This window comes from Canis lupus, chromosome 7, assembly GCF_011100685.1.
Source record: "Canis lupus familiaris isolate Mischka breed German Shepherd chromosome 7, alternate assembly UU_Cfam_GSD_1.0, whole genome shotgun sequence".
NCBI classification, from domain to species: Eukaryota; Metazoa; Chordata; class Mammalia; order Carnivora; family Canidae; genus Canis; species Canis lupus.
In genome coordinates this window covers 20,901,772-20,923,742 of record NC_049228.1, presented here as the reverse complement: position 1 = coordinate 20,923,742, position 21,971 = coordinate 20,901,772, and the positions used below count along the sequence as shown (strand labels likewise).

The following is a 21,971-nucleotide window of genomic DNA, read 5'->3' as shown; positions in this document are numbered from 1 at the left end:
AAAAGATGCTCTGGTAAAGAGAATTTGCTGCTGGTCCTCTCTAAGTGTAAAGAGCCATTGTTTCATTTACATATCAATAAATGGGAAAGGACACTGGCTTTCTAAAATAATTCCCAAACTATGACAAAAAAAAAAAAAAAGACGTTGAGAATAAACTTTCTGTATTTTTATTTGCAAATTCTTAATCTTCCCAACTTCAGAAGTTTGAACATAACTCTAAAGGTTAATAAAACTACTATTTTAGAGGTTATCCACATGAGAAAGAGATTTTTTTTTCTTTTTGAGAAAGAGATTTAAATCATTATTCCAAACTCAGAAATTCCGTACGTATAAGAATTTAGTATATCCATGGCCTAGCTTCATGAGTCACATGCTTTTTTCTCTTCAAAGTCCAAATGAAAACTTCACTGCTCTTACAGTAAACTGTGAAAATTATTGGCAGAGGTAGGAACATAGGCTCATTTGTTTTTACGAAACCCTGACTCAACTTTAGAGTAATTGCAAGACATTAATATGAAGTAGACTCTCTTGCTGGTCCTCAGTTTTCTTATTTCTTAAAAGCAGTGATAATGGGATATGTGTGTGTATGTGTGTGTAATTGTTGTATGTATTATTGTTGGCACACAGCCAACCACCTATTCCTTAATCTCTTACTAACACTTAAAAAGAATAAACATTTACCTAACCTGATAGCTATATGGGTTTTTCTTCCAAGTGCTAATTCTGTTTGCCTGTTGTTTCTTTGGGACTTGAAGCAATTAGCATCTATGGGAAAACTTCCTTTATACATAAATGCTTCCCCCCTTTTAACTAATAGTCTGTTTTCTTTTTTCCTAAGTCTATTCTTGTTTGAAAGTTGTTTTTTGGTTTCTCTACTTCTCCTAGTGATTTCATTTATGATTCCTCTCAAGACTTTCTTTGGAAGCAAAATGCAATAAAATTGAAAAACCACAAACTTTGTCCATCTCTGTTTTTGTTTGTCAACTTACCTTTGGGTGTGGGGAGGGGAAGGGAAGGCTTTAAAGAGGTAACCCTATTTGAGGGAAAGGGTTGAAGGACATTCTAGTTTCCCTAAGAGTAAAGGGCTGGGATACCAGGTGGTCAAAGAAGGAGATAGATAATTAGCATTCTTCAATATACAATATTAAGCATTTCTGCTTAGTGGTTATCAAAGGGAGAAGACCCCAAAATGGGAACAATTTTGGTCCTTTTATGTTTTACACCCAGTGCTAGTACGCAGTATTCCTTCCACATTCTACTGCACCTTGCCTAAAGAAAGAGCTGCAGATCATCAAATAATCATCCATTTCCAAATGGTCTAATGACAGCATATACAAAGGCGGCTCGCTTAAAACCTTCCATTTATAGTCACGCTGCATCAAACGGTGCTAATTTTAAGTAGGCCACCCCATACCGTGCACCCTCCCAAACAACACCTTTCCAACCGTTTATACCGAATCTATTCCTTTTTCATTCACGGAAAATATTTGAGATTTCAGAATCTCGTTCTTGCATTGACGTGAACACACTTTTCGCCTGGAACTCATCAGAGCCCCCCGCCCCCGGGGATGCCAAATTTCTGTCATTTGCTTACACTTAACAAAGGCCTATTCCTAACACCTCCCGAACCTTTACGCGGGAGCATAAATCGATCGCTAGCATGTGGGGTGGCTCTTCTTCACATTTGGAGCCCTCTCACTAATTCTAGAGCCACCGCGGGCAGCGTATTCCATCCGGGGGCCAAGCGTTTGCAGACTTTGTTCTCGGGCCTCGGAGGCGAGGTGCCGGCGCCGGGAGCGGGTGGGCCCCGCGCGGGGGGCGGGGGGCGGGGGGCGGGGGGGGCGGAGGCGGCCGGCCGCAGCGGCAGCCCCACCTGTCGGGCCTCCAGCCCCGGCCCGCCCCTCGGCTGGGCGGGTAGCGGCCCTTCCCTCCCGCGCGCGCGGGGCCGAGGGGCTGCGGCAAGCGGCGCGCGCTGCGCACAGCGGTCCCCGGCGGCCGTTGGGCTTGCGGGCGGCAGAGCGGCCGGGGCGCGGGGGGCACGCGCGTGCGCGCTCGTTGGGTGCGCGCTCGTTGGGTGCGCCCCGCCCTCCCCGCGCGCGCCCGCCGGGCCGGCTCTCCTCCCCCACCCCCGGCGCGGACGGGGTGGATCCAGCGCGCTCCCCTCCCCCGAGCGGCGGCGGCGGCGGCGGCGGCGGCGGCGGCGGCGGCTGGCGCTGAATGAGAGACGCCGAGTGCTCGGGTCCCCGGGCGCTCGCCGAGGCGGCGGCGGCGGCGGCGGCGGCGGCGGCGGCGGCAGAGCCGGAGGCCGGCGTGGTCTTCCCGTCCTCCGAGGCGACGGCCGCGGCTGCACAGGTCGGTGCTCTGGCGGCGGGCCCGGTGCGGGGGAGGGAAGGTGGGTGCGCTGCGCCCCCCGGGCGGCGCGGGGAATGGCGGCGGCCCCGGCGCCGCGGCGTGGATCTCCCGGCCGCGGGCCCGGGCCCCGGGGCTGCTCGCCCCCGGCTCGGAGAGGGGCTGCGGGGCCGCGCCTCGCTCTCGGCGGCCGGCTCTCGGCGGCCGTGCGGTCCCCGCTCCCGGGCTCCGTGCCGCCCCCGAGGCCGCCTCGCTCGCCCTCCCGGCGGGCGGGCGCCTCCAGCCCCGGCCCGCGCAGCCCTGGCGCCCGGCTGCGCCTCTGCCTGCCTTCAGGTGAGCGGGAGCCGGGAGCCGGGAGCCGGGAGCGCGGAGCCGGGCCACACCCCCTCCCCTGGCCCTGCCCTGGCCCTGGCCCTGGCCCTGGCCCTGGCGCTGCGCCCCGCGGTCGCGGTGACCTGTTGCGGAGCGGCCCGCAGCCCGGGTCTCCCGGCGGCCCCGGGACCCGGAGAGAGGCTGGCGCTGCGCTGCGCTGCGCTGGCCCCGGGCCGGGCGCGGGGCTGCGGGGCGCGGGGTGCGGGGCGCGGGGCCGGGGGCGCGGGGCCGGGGGCGCGGCCGGGGCTGGGGGCTGGGGCGGGGGAGCCGGGGGAGCCGGGGGAGCCGGGGGAGCCGGCTGTGCGGCCGGGAGCTGGCGCACTGGGATAGCGAGCGGTTCCCGACGGGATCCGAGGATTCCCTTGCAAAGCCGGGATATCAGTCTGCAAAGATCCGGAATTCCATTGCAGTATCGGGTTAGGGAGGCTCGTAAACACCGCGCTTTGGAGGTGATTTGGCAGAAACCCGAGCCAAGTGTGAGGACCTAATATCTGGAAAAGAGCCGTAAACCTGTGCGGCGCCAAACCATCCTCCCACCTGCCCCCCTCGGAGCTCTTTTCCTGTAGCCGTGTGTTGTGTAGACGCAGGGCCGGTTTCTGTGTACGTGGGCGTGTTTGGGAAGAAGCTGCGAGCTGATAGGAGGTACCTTAGTACAAATGTTAATTTGTTTGAACTGGGAGGGGTGAGGGAGGAGGAAGAAAGGGCACCGATGTGAGCTGTGGAGGAGGGGCGATCGAAACACTAAATTTCTGTTTAAGAAAGCGCTAAAAAAAGAGAATCCTAAACCCCGGGGCTTAACACCGTAAAGTAGGAAACAACAGGCACCGGTTAATTGTGTTGTACCTTTTACGTGCCCTGGGTTTCTTTTCCCCCCTTCTCCCAACGCTGTGTAGATATAGAGAGCCTTATTTTCGTGCCGGTGTTTATGAATTGATTTTGTTGGATTTTTGCTTTCACCGTCAAATCGACTCGTTTAAGCCTCTTTGAAGATGATCAGCAGAATCTTGGGACACTTTTCGATCCTTGCACGTATATTATTGCACTCACAGATCATAGCTTGCTAGCCATAAAGCCTGTTCCACCCAGGTAATTATGATTGTGCAAGTTGGGTAGAATCATAAATATACTGCATATTACTGTACTGTTACTGCCGCATATCTTACTGTAGACTTTAGAATTAGGAAGGAACTTACCCATACAGTATTATTTTAATAAAAATAACTTCTAATTCAGGCTTTGTGGGTGTGTATTTATAGATCATCTAGCTCAGAAATTTTGGAAAATAACTTGTTTTATCAGCTTAAAGATCAAATATAAGGATATTAGATGCCTTCTTGCAGAAGTAATTTAAACTGTTTTCTCTTTTTAAAATTCAGGATAATAATTTTGAAATGGTGAGATATACCTTTTTTTCCACCATTTTATTTCACCTTTAATTAAAGAGTTTGACTTTTCAAAATATTCTAGATGGGACTCTGGAAATGCTGTTCACTTTGCCTAAATTATTCTACATTGCAACAAAACTTAAAGATAGTATTTGGTTTATCAAGACTGTAGCAGTGCTTTTCTAATATATGTGTATATTTTGATATCAGAAGGAACACACTAAAATTTCCTGAGGAAAAAATATAACTAAAAAACTAGCTTTGTGAATCTTTTACTTTGTGTATTACACATGTGAGTAATATACTTGTGTGTTTAAATATCTAGTGTGTGTCTTTTTCAGTTTATTAGGTCAATACAGTTGAGACTGGTTGTACTGAGTGATGGATATTTAGTGAAAATGTTCTTTTGCAACTTAAAACACTTAAGCTTTAGTCTAGAAGCCCACTTCACTCCCTCATTCATTCATTCCACACATATTTATTGAGGTCGTACTGGTGCCAGTTAGGTGCCTCGGTGTTGGGGTACAACGGAGAAAAAGACAGGTCTGTGCTCTGATGGAGTTTAAAGGCTAACTGTGCAAAATAGTCTGCTACTCCATTGTCAGATAATGCTGTTTGTTTAATGTCATTTAAAAGTTTAAGACGTAAAAACTCCTGTGATGAGTTTCTGTTAAGGATATTTTGTGTTTCTCCTTCCACGAACAGTGGGAATTATTACTGAGTGAACAAAAGCATTAAGACAGTTTGAAAAGTAAAATAATGCTGATGTTTATATATATTGGTTATCTGGTTCCCAAGTATAACCAAAAATAAACATTCTACCTGAAGTCAGAGATGCGCAGTTTACATGTGGTTAAACAACTTTAGTCTTTTGGTTTGTATAGTTAAATATGTGCTAAAAATATTCTCTCTTGGCACTTGTTTTTAAGGGAGTCTAATTTTTCTTTAGGTCTAAAAAAATAAAATAAAATAAATCCTCTTTTCTTTTTCTGGCTGTGTGTGAGTGGACGGACCAGTGTCCTTCTGTTCTTCCATAGAATCTGAAAGCCATTATTGCTAAAATCAGAAAAATTTGAAAGTGATAGCTTTCCTTTTTGTTTAAAATATGACAATATTGGTATAGTTCTTTGGAGATTACAAAGCTTTTTAATATATACTATTGATACTTAAGTATATGGGTACTTCTCATTGACAGAACTGCTAACTTTGTTGTTTTTTTCTAAAAAGATTTATTTATATGAGAGAGATACACTCACAGAGTGCACATGTGCAGGAGACGTGTGCCAGCAGTGGGAGAGGGAGAGTGAGAATCCCCAAGCAGATTTCCTGCCCAGCGGAGCTCTCCTGGGACTCAATCCCAAGAGATCATGACCCCTGCCAAAATCAAGAGTCAGATGCTTAACTGACAGAGCCACGCAGGGGCCCCCAGGACTGCTAACTTTGTCAACGTTATTATCTCTATTTTAGATGTGGAAGCACAATGCCAGTAAGCAAGCAGGTAACCCTAACCCAAGTTGTAGCTGTTACTATAAAGCAGTGCTCGATCTTGGGAGTGTAGAGCTTGATGAAGAAAGCATTAACATCTGGTGCTACAGTTCAGTGTACAGTACAGTTACTGGTCTGCCTTTCCAGAAATTTCTTTTTTTTTTCTTTCCAGAAATTACTAAACAACTTTTAAACTTTAAACCCTACTCTTAATTGAACTATATAGTTAGTTGAATTTACTTTCTTTCTGTAAGTTAAGCTTTAAAACCTAAAAGTATCACCGTTACAGGATTCTTCTCCTTTGGTGCCCACGGTTCTTGGTCATGCCACTTGGAAGAATGAAGAGGTGGTAGACCAGACCAAGAATGATGAATAGCAAAGCAAAGCTGATGGAGCCATAGTAGAGTTTATTGACTGTACAAATTTCCTAAAGAGGGAGGGGACCGGAAAGGGTTGCTGATTTGGTGGCTTTGCATTTGAATCTAGGGGTTTTTATGGGGTTGTTGGTGGGCTGTTTTAATCTGATTAACCTTCCATGCACTTGTCCTAATCAGGTTTTTGTCATCTATCAGTGAAAGAGGTGAAGGGCTCCTAGTAAAATCCTTGTAAGGGTGGTTTCCTCTTAGGGCACGGAGAGGGGGTGGTGGCTTGTCCCTGCATGCCTTTCTTCTAACTATCCTTCATTATCAATTTTTTTTGCTATATGAAAAAGGCAGATAGTTTTGATGTACTTTTTTTTTTTCTTAAGATTATTTATGTATCTATTTGAGATAGAGCTAGCTGGAGCAGGGGGTAGGGGCAGAGGGAGAAACAGACTCCCCACTGAGCAGGGAGTCCCACACTCGCTGATTCCAGGATCTTGAGGTCATAACCTGAGCCAAAGGCAGACACTTAACAGAGTGAGCCACCCAGGCGCCCAGTTCTGATGTACTTTTTAGTGGCATAAGTGTTTTGAAAATAAGATGTATTAAAATCAATCCTATTTTTTTTAATATGCAGTTTTTATTGTATGACAACTGTATGTGGAATAAAATTATATCTGAATATTACATTTTTTTCAGTTACTCAATTTTCAGTGAAAAGATAATTCAAAGAGATTGAAACACTACCTCAGCCTGAATGAAGTTCGTTGGAGAGGAAAGTGAGTGTATTGCATTACCCTATAAATTGTATCTTTACATGTGTCTTATTCCCATTGGTTTGGAGTTCTCTTAAGTGAGAGAGTAAAGATTGGATGTGATAAATTTTGGTAACGTGGAATTGATCTGGAATCTTTCTTGGTTAATGTGTTGAGCTTTTGATTTAGGAAAACTTTTAATTACATAGTTAGAAACACCTATGTATTCTATGGAAAGAAAAAGTTTGAGTATAAATTTATGTAGTAACTTTAACAAAGTAATGGCTAGTTATGGATATAGGAAGAGTATGAATAACAGTGTTCCTGTGACATAGGTCGAGGGTGCCTAGTGATTTATGTGCCACTACTGAGAACTCCTGGTACAAGCTCTAGAATGATACGTTGCTTTGGAATATGAGAGACTTCAACCTCACTTTGAACTTAATTGATACTCTTCTGTAATTTTACTTTCATGACGTTTTCTCAAAACATATTTTCATTTTTAGGTTGATTTCCTTTTTGCTGATTCTTGGAAGGAGCCGTTTTCTAAAAATCATACTTAAATAACATCCTTATCACACTCTGCCCTTTATTTTTGCCTTTATCTGCCTGCCCTATTACCTTTTTTTTTCTTCACAACTTTAATTTATCTGACATTATACATTAATTTGTTTATTATCTTCTTCTCTCAGGATGTAAGCTTCATGAGGGCAGGGACTTAAGTTTTCTTCACCGTTGTATTCCTAGCACCTAGAAAGTACTGGGCATACAGTCAATACCTAGGTAACATTTGTGGGGTGAGCAAATTAATTAATCTTAAATGACACACAAACCATTATTTTTGTTTTGTTTTAAAAAACAAACACATTAATTGTTGACTTTTAGTAATACAACTGTGCTCTTAAAAAGAAAATTGTACTACAGGATTTATAATGAAAAATGTCATCCCCTGCCTCATCTTGGTATAACTTTTCCTCCTATGTTCTGCTCTCTGGGCAACCATTTCTGATACTGTTAGCTGATATTTACTCCCATATTTTAAAATACTATTTGTTTTTCAATTTTAGATATTATCTCCTGGCTTGCTACTGTGGAGGATGAGTCTGTGCTTTAGGATTCTTAGGCCACCTTGAACATCCCTCTCGTTTTATCTCCCAGCATATCATGCTTTCGGTTAAACCAGTGTTCATTGTTCTCTTTATTATGACCTTGTAAATATGTTCACCATTGAACCTTGTGGTGTACTATGATTATATTTCTCAGAGTTAAAATTTTTTCTTCTTTTTTGATTTTTGCTTAGTTTCCCATTTGTCTCTAATTTTTTTTAGAAGCTCTCCCAATATGTTTAAATCAAATAAATTGATAGTTCATTTTTTTTTTTTTAATTGGAAAACCCTAGGTCTTTCTGTGCTTTTGCTCAAATCTGGACTGTGGCTCTCCACTTCTGCTGCACAGGTTTAGCCCGTGATTTCCCTTCATGATTCTGAGAATTCTCTTTTGCCTTTTGTATCAGAGCCTGTGGTCTCTGGATCTAATGCCTTCTTTTTTCTCCATTTATACGTCTATTTTGGTGAAATGCATCCCTCACTAACTTCCCAGAAGGAGTGTCTGAAGAGGTGAAATTTTTGAGAGTTCGTATTGTTGAAAATACCTTTCTCCCATGCTAATATTGGGTTAATAATTTGGCTGGTCTGCGTGTAGAATTCCAAGGTAGAATAGTTTCCCCTCAAGATATAAGGGATTGCACTATAGTTTTCTTGTTTCAAGTGGTTGTTCGAAAATCTTAATGCTGTTCAGCCTTCATCCATTATATGTGACCTCTCCCTATTAAGATCCTTTCTTTTATATATCAGTATATCTGATATGTCCCTGATGTTATAGGTGTCTTGTGTGGATCTTACTTTATTTCTTGTTCATGGAACCTAGTGGGCCCTTTCAGCCAGCAGTGCCCATATTAGATGAGAGGAAAGAGAATCTAGTGCAGGGGTCAGCAAAGTTTTCTTCAAAGGGCCAGATAGTATTTTAGGCTTTGTGGGCAAAATAGTCTCTGTTACTACTACTCAGCTTTACTTTTGTAGGATGAGGATGAAAGCAACCATAGATAGCATAGGCATGGTTTGCTGACTCCTGATCTATGCACAGGTGGAAGGATTAGCCTTTGCTTTAATAGGAGTAGGGAGAGTTTATCTATAGAAACAGGAGAGAAGATGGAATACAGTTGACCCTTGAACACCACAGGGGTTTGGGACGCTGACTTCTGTGCAGTCAGAAATTCTCATATAACTTTTGACTTCCCCAAAACATAACTATTAATAGCCTACTGTTGACAGGAAGGCTAACTGATAATATAAGTGGCCAATTAACATACATTTTGTATATTAATATGAATTATATACTGCATTCTTACAAAAAGTAAGCTACATAAAAGAAAATGTTACTAAGAAAGTTGTGAGGAAAATGTATTTACAGTACTGTATTATTGAAAAAAAAATCCACATATAGGTGAACCTGCACAATGAACCTTGTGTTGTTAAAGGGTTAGCTGTATATAGACAGAGACATGATGGTGGTGGCTTAGGGAAGTTTTCACCTCAGATTTTCTGTTTGCCTTAGCGTATGGGAAGCAAGGTCATTAGTTAAGAATAAGGAAAAATAAGAGTGTACATTGGAGGTTTGAGAAGTGGGAAAATATATGATGTAGTCCTCTATCAAAGAATGGAAAAGTGAAGAGAATATGGAAATACAGTGTGATTGCCGGGCAGCAGCATGAAGGGCTCACTTGAATGTCCTATTCCTGACTTTAGTAGGAGTGCCTCTAAAATCTCATCATTAAGTATGATATCTTACCATATAGGTTTTTATTAGGGTTATTTTATTAATCTTATCGGAAATATTTTCATGCATAATATGTGCATATATGTATTGTATTTTTATGATTACAATCTTAGCCTATTGTAATGCTTATATCGAGGGAAATGGCAAAAGAAAGTACTATAATTTTATTTCCACAAGTAGAAATTTTGATTTAGGAATCATTCACTTATTTATTCATTTAAAAAAAGTCATGGAATGGGGCACCTAGGTGGCGCAGTCATTTGAGCCTTTAACTCTCGGTTTTGCCTCAGGTCATGATCTCAGATTTGTGGGATCAAGCCCTGTGTTGGGTTCCATGACCAGCAAGGAGTCTGCTTCAGATTCTCTCTTCCTCTCCTTCTGCCCCTTACATTTGTGCTTGCTCTCTCTCATTCTCAAATAAATAAAATCTAAAAAAGTCATGGAGCAGGGGCACCTGAGTGACTCAGTGGTTGAGTGTCTGCTTTTGGCTCAGGTCATGATCCCGGGGTCCCCAGGGTAGCCTGCTTCTCCTTCTCCCTATGTCTCTGCCTCTCTCTCTGTGTCTCTCAAGAATAAATACATAAAATCTTTAAAAAAAAAAAAGGCATTTTTTTTTGTGCAGGAATAGTTCTTGGTGCTGAGGATACAGCAATCAACAAAAAAGATAAGTTTAACCAATTAACATATAATATAACTAAAAAGACACACAAGAACAAGTAAGGAATATTTGTAATGTGTTGTGAAAGAATTTCCCCATTGAGTTAATTAACCCACCCATCACTTCACATGTTTACCTTTCTTTTGGCGAGAACATTTAAGTTCTACTTTCTTAGCAAATTCCAACAATATTATCAGTTGTTGTTACCATGTTATACATTAGATCCTCAAGTCTTATCTTATAATTGAAAGTTTGTATCCTTTACCAATCTCTTCCTATTTTCCTCTACCTAAGTTTTTGACAGTAAAAGCTCAAGAAATACCTTCTAGTCTTGGTTTTGCAAGAATTTTTTTTTTTTTTTTTTTTTTTTTTTTACTATCATGTAAGGGTTGAATTTTATGAAGTGCTTTTTCTATGTTGGTAGAGATAATCATGTGTATTTTTTCTATTACATTAATAGATTATCTCCTGTTTGCATTATTGGGTCCAATCCTACTTAACTATGTTGCATTTGTCATACACACTGTCATACACATTGCTAAACTTGGTTTGCCATTGTCTGAGAGGTTTTTTAAAATCCACATTTATGTAAATTTATCAGAATATCAAAATATGTATGTATTTTGGTGTCAATAAAATGAGCTGTGGAGCTTTTTTTTTCCCTATCCCTGAAATAGTTTTATAACACAGAGAATGCGCATATGCTCCCTGAAGGAGCTATAGATGTAATATGAAAGGTGAAAAAATAAGTTTCTAGAGAAAAAATGGAAAAAAATCTATATGACCCTTTGCTAGGCAAATATTTTTTTTTAAACAGGACACAATAAGTGCTAACCAGATAAGACTGATAAATTGTCCTTTATTACATAAGAATTTCTGTTCATCAGAGGATACTATTAACAGAACACGTAGGCAATTGACACACTGGTAGAAGTGTCTGCACTACTTAGACCTGACAGAGGACTTGTATCTAGAGTACATAAAAAAATAGTCAAAACAAAATAGTAAAAACACCAGGAACCTGTTTTTGAAACAAATGGGCAAAAGACTGGAACAGGCATTTACAAAGTGAGTTATTCAAATGGCTAAGGTGAAAAGGTACTCACATAATTTTTTGACAATTGCAGATTAAAACTATCACATGATAGCACTGTATACCCACCAGAATGATATTAATGAAAAAGTCTGAAACTACTAAGTGTTGACAAGAATGTAGAGCACTTGGAACTCTCACACATTTCGAATGGGTTTGAGAGTTGGTAAAAACCCTTTTTTAAAATTCTTTGATCTTGTTTGCTAAAGCTCTACACATGTATGCCCTATGATCCAGCAATTTCACTTGTTTTAGACTCAATAGAAATCAATACATATGCACATCAGAAGACATGTACTTTAGAAGAAAACATAAGGGTAAATTTTTATGACCTTGGAATAGGCAAAGCATTCTTAAGATACCAAAAGCAGGAGCAACAAAACAAAAATAAGATAAATTGCATTTCACCAAAATTTTAAACCTGTGCTTCAAAGGATTCAAAGGAAAGTAGAAAGACAATCCACAGAATGGGAGAATATATTTGCAAATCATATATCCAATAAAAGACTTACATTCAGAATATATGAAGAATATTACTCTTAACTTAGTAATAAAAAGACAACCCAATTTAAAAATAGACGATCTGGGGATCCCTGGATGGCTCAGTGGTTTAGCGCCTGCTTCAGCCCAGGGCGTGATCCTGGAGTCCCTGCATGGAGCCTGCTTCTCCCTCTTCCTATGTCTCTGCCCCGCCCCCCACCTGTGTGTGTGTGTGTGTGTGTGTGTGTGTGTGTGTGTGTATATCTCTCTCATGAATAAATAAATAAAATCTTAAAAAAATAAAAATAGAGGATCTGGGGGGTACCTGAGTGGCTTGGTTGGTTAAGTGTCCAACTCTCGGTTTTGGGTTAGGTCCTGATCTCGGTGTCGTAAGTCCTGCATTGGGCTCCATAGTCAGCAAAGTCTGCTTGAGATTCTCATTCCCTCTCTTACCCCTCCCACTCCTGCACATGCATGTGCACACACACACGCACGCGCGCGCACACTCAACTCTTAAAAAAATAGAGGATCTGAATTGACATTTGTAAAAGAAGATATGCAATAAGCACATGAAAAGATGCTTGGTATTATTAGCTATCAGGGAAATGAAACAAAAATCATGATGAGATAGCACTTTTACTAGAATGACTAGAATCAAAAAGTTAGATGAGACAAATGTAGAAGAGGATATTAAGAAATTGGAATCTTCATACACTGATAGGAATGTAAATTGATATAGCTACTTTGGATGACCGTATGGCAGTTCCTCATATTATTTAACATAGAATTACCATAGGACCAGTAATTTCTCTCTTAGGGATATACCCAAGAGAAAGGAAAACATGTCCTTGAAGAAAATTGTACATGAATGTTTAAAGCAGCAATGTCTTATTCATTATAGACAGAAAGTAGAAGTAACCCAATGTCTGTAAACCAACTAATGAATGAGCAGCATGTGGTATATCCACACAATGGAATAGTATTCAGTCACTAAAAGGATTAAGGTGCTGATACATGCTACAACATCAGTGAACCTCGAGAATATTATGCTAGGTAAAAGAAAAACAAAACAGAAAAAGCCTGTTATGTGACTCCACTCATATGAAATGTCCAGAACAGATCTGTAGACAGTAGGTTAGTGGTTGCTGAAGGGGTGGTGGGAGCTAAAGGACATAGAATCTCTGAGATGATGAAAATGTTCTAAAGTTGACTGTAGTGATGGTTGTGTGTACCACTGAATTGTATTCTTTATTTTTTAGACTTTTAATTCCAGTATCATGAACATAAAGTGTCATATTAGTTTCAGGTATACAGTATAGTGATCAAGCAATTCTGTACTCTGTTTATCAATACAAGTGTACTCTTAATCCTCTGAATTATACACTTTAAATAGGTAAATTGTATGGTATGTGAGTTATATCTCAGTAAAGGTGTTAATGAAATAAGACATGGCAAAAATATCAGTGATGTGAGGACATTGCCATCATGCCTAATTGAGAAAAGCAGGATGCAGAGGAATATATAAAGTATCACATTTTTGTAGAACAACAAAAACAATGTATGTGTATGTGTGCATCTGAGTGTAAGTGATCTAGGTGATATAGAAAGGGTGAGAAAACGTTGCACACTAGATCTAAAGGTTTCTTTCTAGTTCGGCTATGGTAAGGAGAGGGAGAAAAAAAGGAAAAAACTGAAAGGAAAAGGGATTGATGTAGAAAAAACAGCATGTGTAACATAATCTCAACTATGTAAAACATAAATCTTAAAATGAAAATTGTAGTTGTATATGTATGTGGTGAGATGTCAGATTGTTTTTCCTTATATTTCTCTGGGTTGTCTGATCTGTTTTATTTTATTATTAATAGAAATATCTAAAACTAAATTAGGAGACAGTGCAAATAAAATAAATTATGAAACCTGAAAAAACATAGCTTTTTTTTCATAAAAACTCCCAATGAGATAGAATCCAAATGTCCATTAACAGAAAAATGGACAAATAATATGTACTATACTTTACATTGGAACACTACACATTAGTGAAAGAAAGGAGCTACTGCTCTTCCCAGAAAATATGGGTAAACATCACAAGCAGAAAATGTTGAGCAAAAGAAGGCAGGCACAGAGTATATATAGTGTATGATTCTTTTATTTTATTTTATTTTTTTAAAGATTTTATTTATTTATTTATTCATGAGAGGCACAGAGAGAGAGAGAGGCAGAGGGAGAAGCAGGCTCCACACAGGGAGCCCGACATGGGACCCGATCCCGTCTCCAGGATCACACCCCGGGCTGAAGGCGGCGCCAAACCGCTGAGCCACTGGGGCTGCCTTGATTCTTTTATTTTAAAGTTCAGGAAAAGGTCAGACTCCCCTGTGTTAAGTGTCTAGCATTTAGGGGTTAGGACCAGAGGAGCAAGACTGCTGGAGCACTGGAGATGTTCTATATGTTCATTTGGTGGTTACATGGAATGGCTATATAGTAAACATTTGGTGAACAGTATACCTTATATAACTGCACATTTTACTATTTTAAAACTCAATTAAAAAAGATAAAATCAGGAGTGCCTGGGTGGCTCAACTGGTTAAGGTCATGATCCCAGGGTCCTGGAATCGAGCCTCATTGAGTTGGGCTCCCTGCTCATCAGGAGTCTGCCTCTCCCTTTCCCACTGCCTCTACCCCTGCTCATGCTCGCTCACTCTCTCTCAAATAAATAAATAAAATCCAAAAAGATAAAAAATAAGCCAGAAAAGATTTTTTAAAATCTAGTGCTCATTTAAAAGCTTTTGTATACTTGTCAATTATACTTCAATTAAAAATAAATAGAAAAAATTTAAAAATTAAAACAAAGGGAAAAAATAGGCTTTGTATATTTCCAGGAATACTTACATGGCTTTCAACGACAGTTTCCATTATTTTTAATACTGGCATACTATGATGTTGTGTGGTATAATTTTTTAAGCAAGCTCTTGATGGACACTAGGTTGTTTTTAACTTTTATAAACAGTTAACATCTTTTTTAGTAGGTCTTCCTGTATTTTTCTGATCATTTCCTTCTGATGAATTCCTAGAAGTGTTGCTTGTTTGGCGGTTAAGTAGATTTGCATTCTTGCCGGTGGTGTATAAGTGTTTCTGTATGCTATCACTGATTTGGTGATAAGCTTTAAAAGCATATATATTGATCTCTTGTGTAATAAATTCTTCCTAATTGTTTTAATTTGCAGTTTTAAACATTTTAAATGGAATTTTTATTTTCATGTATTTGGATATTTGTGTTATATTCTCCAGTCTCCTTTTCATAGCTTTTACCCATTTTCTTATGTTCTTTAAAAGCATGTTTTTTGATTTAAAGTCTTTTAATGAGGGATCCCTGGGTGGCGCAGCGGTTTGGCGCCTGCCTTCGGCCTGGGGCGTGATCCTGGAGACCCGGGATCGAATCTCACGTCGGGCTCCCTGCATGGAGCCTGCTTCTCCCTCTGCCTGTGTCTCTGCCTCTCTCTCTCACTCTGTGGCTCTCATGAATAAATAAATAAAATAAAATAAAATAAAATAAAATAAAATAAAATAAAAGTCTTTTAATGAAATAAATCAGCTACACAAAAAGTATAGACTCTAGTACATTTAACTCCTAATTTAAGAAATGATACATAACCAGTTCAGTGGAAACACCCAGTTAGTTAACATTAATAACATATAAGAGCTTTTTTTTTTTTTATGATTTTATTTATTTATGGGAGACACAGAGAGAGAAAGGCAGAGACATAGGCAGAGGGAGAAGCAGGTGTTATGCAGGGAGCCCGAAGTGGGACTTGATCCTGGGATCCCGGGATCATGCCCTGAGCCAAAGGTAGATGCTCAACTGCTGAGCCACCCAGGCATCCCATGTAAGAGCTTTTTATGTATTAAGAATATTAAGTCATTTGCTATGGATCTTTTTCCTATTTTATCTTTTGTCACTTCAGAGTATCTTATTGAATCTAAGATGGTTTTGATTGTAAGATACAATTTTATTTACAACTAAGAACATATATGCTGTCAGTTAAACCATGGCACTCTTGATTTGGAGAGACATCTTGATTTCAGAGATGTTAAAATGTTAGAATATACTCATCTTAGAATTGATGAAGTGTTTTACTGTGTGTCTTACATTTTCTTTAGTCAGATATATCAGTCTCTTGTGTTGTTTGTTTCTACTGTTAGTCCTAGAAAGACTTTCCTATGCCAAGATTTCTTTTTTTTAAATCACATATGTTTACTTCTAGTATTTTTATGGCTTAAATGTTTTTCATTTTTAATTCATCCAGATTATTTTACTGTAAGATCTAGTTCTTGTCTTTTTATCTATTTAATTAGCTGTCATAAAGTTGATGGCCCTAATAATTTTCTGCACAAGGAATGATACACTTAAATGTACTTGCTTGAGAAACATTAATATGGCTATGGATTTGGTTGAGTCTAGTCTAAAAATTATCATTTGCATTTTCTATTAAGTGTGTATCTTTTTTTTAAAGATTTTGTTTATTTATTCATGAGGGGGGAGGAGGCAGAGACATAGGTAGAGGGAGAAGCAGGCTCCTCGCAGGGAGCCTGATGCAAGACTCTATCCCTGGACCTGAGATCCTGCCCTGAGACAAAGGCAGATGCTCAACTGCTGAGCCACCCAGGCGTCCCTATTAAGTGTGTATCTTAAACTATAGTTTAATTTTCATTAAAATTCTAATAATACATCTGAGTGTTCTTAGAATCAATCAGATAATTTTCTAAGATCTAAAATAATTTTTTTGCAACATAGGCAGTGGCTTTAATCCTGTTTAAAGTATGTATGAATCTGGGCAAGTTACTTAATTTCTTTAGCATTCAGCTTTTCTATTTATAAATAGGTATAAGAGTGTCTTTTCATAGGATCATTGTAAGGATTAAATGAGAAAGTGTAAGCAAAGTACTTAGCTGAATTAGTTCTTCACTCTTCCTTTTTCAGGAACTTGAATATGGAGTGTAATCACAGCCTAGATTCTCTTGTATCTGGGGTTGCTCTAGGTCTCTAGGGTTACTGAAGTAAATTATTTGTTAGACCTCTTCCAATCCTGATTTAGATTCCCAGGATTTGACTAGAACTTTTCTGGCCTTTCAGAATTAACTTACACGACAAATCTGTAGTGTTTTCTGTTCCTGCTCTTAAGCTGCTCTTCTGTGAATGTACTGAAATCTTTATAGATTTTCATAGATTATAGGATTTTGTAGGTGGGGAATTAGTACATAAGTTTGATCAACATAGCTTTTTTTTTTTTTTAAGATTTTTTATTTATTCATTAGAGAGAGAGAGAGAGAGAGAGAGGCAGGCAGGCAGGCAGAGACACAGGCAGAGGGAGAAGCAGGCTCCATACAGGAAGCCTGATGCAGGGACTCGATCCTGGGACTTCAGGATCCTTCGCCTGGGCCGAAGGCAGGTGCCAAACCGCTGAGCCACCCAGGGATCCCCAATCAACATAGCTTTTATTCTGTTAGTTGTTGCTAGATAACAAGTCTGTTACTTTTTAGTTTTGATTTGTGGATGTAGTTTTTGTAACTTTATGTGATTTAGATCGTGTCTTTTAAAGCTGGGGAGACAAGGGTAAGTCCACTAAAAGAAATATTTTGAGGATATCTTACAGATAAGAAATTCCACTTTTGACTAGCTTTTCATCAACAATACTTTTGCATGTTTTATGTAAACATAGGACTGTGTTACAATAGAAGTTTAAATCTTCTTGGTAAAATGAAATCTTATCTCTGAAATCACAGTAAATAGCATAAAGCAAAAAAAAATTGCATAAGACCATATGTAGTTATGTGTCCAATTGACTGGAGAGGAGGCTCAATGAGGGAAGGGTGGAGTGTTCTTAAAGAATGTGTTTCACGGGGCATCTGGATGGCTCAATTGGTTGGGTGTCCAACTCTTGATTTCAGCTGAGGTCATGATCCCTCAGGGTTGTGGGATTGAGCTCTGCGTAGGGCTCTGTGCTGGACGTGGAGCCTGCTTGAGATTCTCTCTCATTCTCACTCTCTAAAGAAAAAAAAAGAATGTGTTTCATTTGCAGTGGGATGGAAAATACAGTTACATTTGATAAGGCGGGACAAGATTATATAAGGTGGACATCCATTGCTGGGAGAAGCACAAAATTCCAAGTGAAAAACCATGAGGTTTGAGAGAGAGACAAGCTCAGAGTAAGAGATTGAAGATTTTGGTTTCTGGCTCTGTGGATGCTCTTCCATTATTCTAGTACTTCTGTGGTTCCTGCCCTTCTTGGGACCATATCCATTTTGCTCCCAGAAAGGAGTACAGGCATTGGTGTCAGGAGACTTTGGTGGTAGAAATCTGACTCTATCTGGCAATTCAGATTAGTGACCTTGGGCAGGTTGTTTAACTTCTCTCGGTCCTCCTCATCTATAGCATGAGCATCATAAATAATAGCTTTCTTCATAGGATTAATCTCAAGATTAAATGAGATGACACAATGCTCTTAGAACAATACTAAGCATATAACAGATGTTCAATAAATAGCACATAGTGCATACATGTATCATACATGTCACATGTATAGTGCTGTTTGGGGTAACTTGAATGAATTTCTTACAGCTTAAAGAACTTAAGGAATTGGGCAGCCCGGGTGGCTCAGCGGTTTAGCGCTGCCTTTGGCCCTGGGTGTGATCCTAGAGACCTGGGATCGAGTCCCACGTTGGGCTCCCTGCATGGAGCCTGCTTCTCCCTCTGCCTGTGTCTCTGCCCAAAAAGAACTTAAGGAATTAATTTGCTTGCACATTCCTTAGAGTAGGGCAATCCAGTGTGCAGGCTGGGTAAGAAATAGTATTTTAGGTAGTGTGTAGAGCATTAAAAAATACTGTTTTGTGTAGTTTGAATAATAGGACTTGGTATTTATTAAGGATTTAATAGAGACTTGGCGCTGTTCTAAGCATTTTACCTTTATCAATTCATTGAATCATCATGATAATTGGCAAACTGTACATATTATTGTTTTCATTTTAAAGAGAAACAGAAGGCTAGCCATTTTGCCTAAGGTTATATACAATATGTAAGCGGCAGAGCTAGGATTTGAACATAGGTGGTATAGTTGTACAGTTTAGTTGGAGATTTCAGGACCTCTTCTGAGTATTGAGGGTCACAAAGATATAGAGAAATTGAACAATATTGTTAACTGATTTGCCCTAATTAACATTTATAGAATAGTCCACCTAAACAACAGCTGAGTGTTCGTCTCAGTTCTTTTTTTTATTTTACTTTTTTTGTTTTTTAAAGATTTTATTTATTTATTTATGAGAGACACAGAGAGACAGAGAGAGAGAGAGAGAGGCAGAGACACAGGCAGAGGGAGAAGCAGGCCTCACGCAGGGAACCCGATGTGGGACTCGATCCTGGGACTCCAGGATCACGCCCCAGGCCGAAGGCAGGTGCCAAACCACTGAGCCACCCAGGAATCCCCGTCTCAATTCTTCTTAAGTACATTTTCCATGATGGACCATACTTGAGACCATAAAACAAGTCTCAATAATTTAAAAGGGTTGAGAACCTATGTTCTCTAATCACAGTAGAATTAAATTAGAAATTATTAGCAGAAAACTGTGGAAAATTTGCTAATACTTGGAAACTAAATACAAATCTAAATAACCTATGCATCAAAGAATAGATCAAAAGGAAATTTTTTTTTAAATTTTTTTATTTATTATTTATGATAGTCACACAGAGAGAGAAAGAGAGAGAGAGAGAGAGAGAGAGGCAGAGACACAGGCAGAGGGAGAAGCAGGCTCCATGTACCAGGAACCTAACGTGGGATTCGATCCCGGGTCTCCAGGATGGCGCCCTGGGCCAAAGGCAGGCACTAAACCACTGCGCCACCCAGGGATCCCCCAAAAGGAAATTAAAAAGCATTTTTTTATTAAAGATTTTATTTGTTTATTCATGAGAGACAGAGAGTGAGAGAGAGAGAGGCAGAGACAGAAGAAAGAAGAAGGCTCCCCACAAGGAGCCTGATGTGGGACTCGATCCCGGATCCTGGGATCAGGACATGAACTGAAGGCAGACGCTAAACCGCTGAGCCATCCAGGCATCCCTAAAAAGTATTTTTTATTAATGAAAACACAACATACCAGAATTTATGAGGTGCCACTAGATCAGTACCTAGGAGGAAATTTATAGCACTGAATGCCTATATTAAAAACGAAAAGATTTCAAATTAATTACCTTCACTTCTACCTTAAGAAATTAGAAAACAAGCAGATTAAACCAGAATAATTAAAAGGAAATGGTAAAGATCAGCGTGGGGAAAATGTATAGAAAACAGAAAAACAATAGACAAAAATCAGAAACCAAAAACTGTTTCTTTGGGAAGTTCCACACAATTAATAAAGCTTTAACTAGACTGCTTAGTATCAGGAATGACAGAGGTGACATCACTATAGATTCTACAGACAATAAAAGGATAATAAGGGAGTATTATAAATAACATTATGCTTATACGTTTACAACAGAGATGAAATGGACAGATTCTTCAAAAGACACACACTGCTAAATTCATTCAAGAAGGAATACTTCTATCTGGTAAAGAAATTGATTCTATTAAAATATACCCACCAAAAAAACCTCTAGGCCCAGATGGCTTCACAACTGAATTCTAAATATTTAAGGAATAAATTATACCAGTTCTAAACAAAGTTTCAGAAAATTGCAGAGAAAAGAATATTTATTAATATTACCAGCATTACCCTTAATTTCAAACTAGATAAAGACATTAGGAAAAAGATGAGCATACCTGCACAAATTCTAAAGAAATTATAGCAAATCAAATGCAAACATTTTTAAAACAAAACATCATGACCAAGTAGGGTTTATTCTAGGAATGCAAGGTTAGTTTAGCATTTAAAACCAATCAATAGGGGTGCTTGGGTGGCTCAGTGTTTGAGCCTCTGCTTTTGGCTCAGTTTATGATCCCAGGGTCATGGGATCGGCCCTGCATTGGGCTCCCTGTGGGGAGACTGCTTCGCCCTCTGCCTATGTCTCTGCCTCTCTCTGTGTCTCTCATGAATAAATAAATAAAATCTTTTAAAAATAAAAAAATAAAACAAATCAATGTAATTTATTCTGTTAACCAACTAAAAAAAAGCCATATGATTATCTCCATAAATGAAAAAATATATATAAAGAAAAAAGCATTTGATAATCTTACCTACATTCCAGGTAGTAACTCTGGGCAAATTAGGATTAGAAAGGGACTTTTTCAACCCAATAAAGGACATCTCTGAAAAAACTACAGATAATACAGTTTTAATGGTAGGAGACCAGATGCTTTCTCCTTAAGACCTGGCACAAGGCAAGATTGTCTGTGCTCACTACTTCTGTTCCACAGTGTACTAGGGGTTCTAGGCAGTGTAGTCAAGCAAGAAAAAAAAAAAGGCCTCTAGAATGGAAAGAAGGAAGTTGCAGTATCTTTTTTTTTTGCAGATGACAGGACTACAGAAAATCTGTTGAAACCTACAAAACTACTAAAACTAAGTGAATTTAGTAAAGTTGCAGGATACAGGATTCATATATAAAACATCAGTTGTACTTTTTAAAAATTTTTTTAAAATTTTTATTTATTCATGATAGTCACACACACAGAGAGAGAGAGAGAGGCAGAGACACAGGCAGAGGGAGAAGCAGGCTCCATGCACCGGGAGCCCGACATGGGACTCCATCCCGGGTCTCCAGGATCGCGCCCTGGGCCAAAGGCAGGTGCAAAACCGCTGCGCCACCCAGGGATCCCCCATCAGTTGTACTTCTTAAACTAGAACAATTAGTTAAAAATTGAATGTAATATAAGCAATACCATTGGCAGTAGCAGTACGTATGAAATACTGAAAACTATACAGCATTGTTGAACAGAATCCCCAAATTGATCTGTTGATTCAGTGCAATCCCATTCCAAAATCTGCATTGGTGGTTCAGTGGTAGAATTCTCGCCTGCCATTCCAAAATCTTAGCATGCTTTTTTGTAGAAATTGACAAGCTGATTCTAAAATTCATTTAGAAATGTAAAGGACTGGGATGCCTGGGTGGTTTAGTGGTTAAGCGTCTGCCTTTGGCTCAGGGCGTGATCCTGGAGTCTCAGGATTGAGTGCCACATTGGGCTCCCTGCATGAAGCCTGCTTCTCCCTCTCCCTGTGTCT

The 21,971-nt window shown here is 39.9% G+C and overlaps 1 protein-coding gene across 6 annotated transcripts in view; it reads left to right on the top strand.

Annotated features, from left to right (window-relative positions):
• The first annotated feature begins 2,219 nt into the window (after window positions 1-2,219).
• The window catches only part of RALGPS2 (Ral GEF with PH domain and SH3 binding motif 2), a 158,438-nt gene continuing 138,686 nt past the window's right edge, over window positions 2,220-21,971 (top strand). The window contains exons 1-2 of one of the 6 annotated variants that reach the window (XM_038542381.1): window positions 2,313-2,352; window positions 6,653-6,732. The gene's annotated coding sequence lies outside the window, so the exon portion shown is untranslated. Of the gene's footprint in view, window positions 2,353-3,012; window positions 3,364-3,739; window positions 3,808-6,652; window positions 6,733-21,971 lie in introns of those variants that run through there. The other 5 variants (XM_038542380.1, XM_038542387.1, XM_038542382.1 and 2 more) reach the window with 5 other exon arrangements.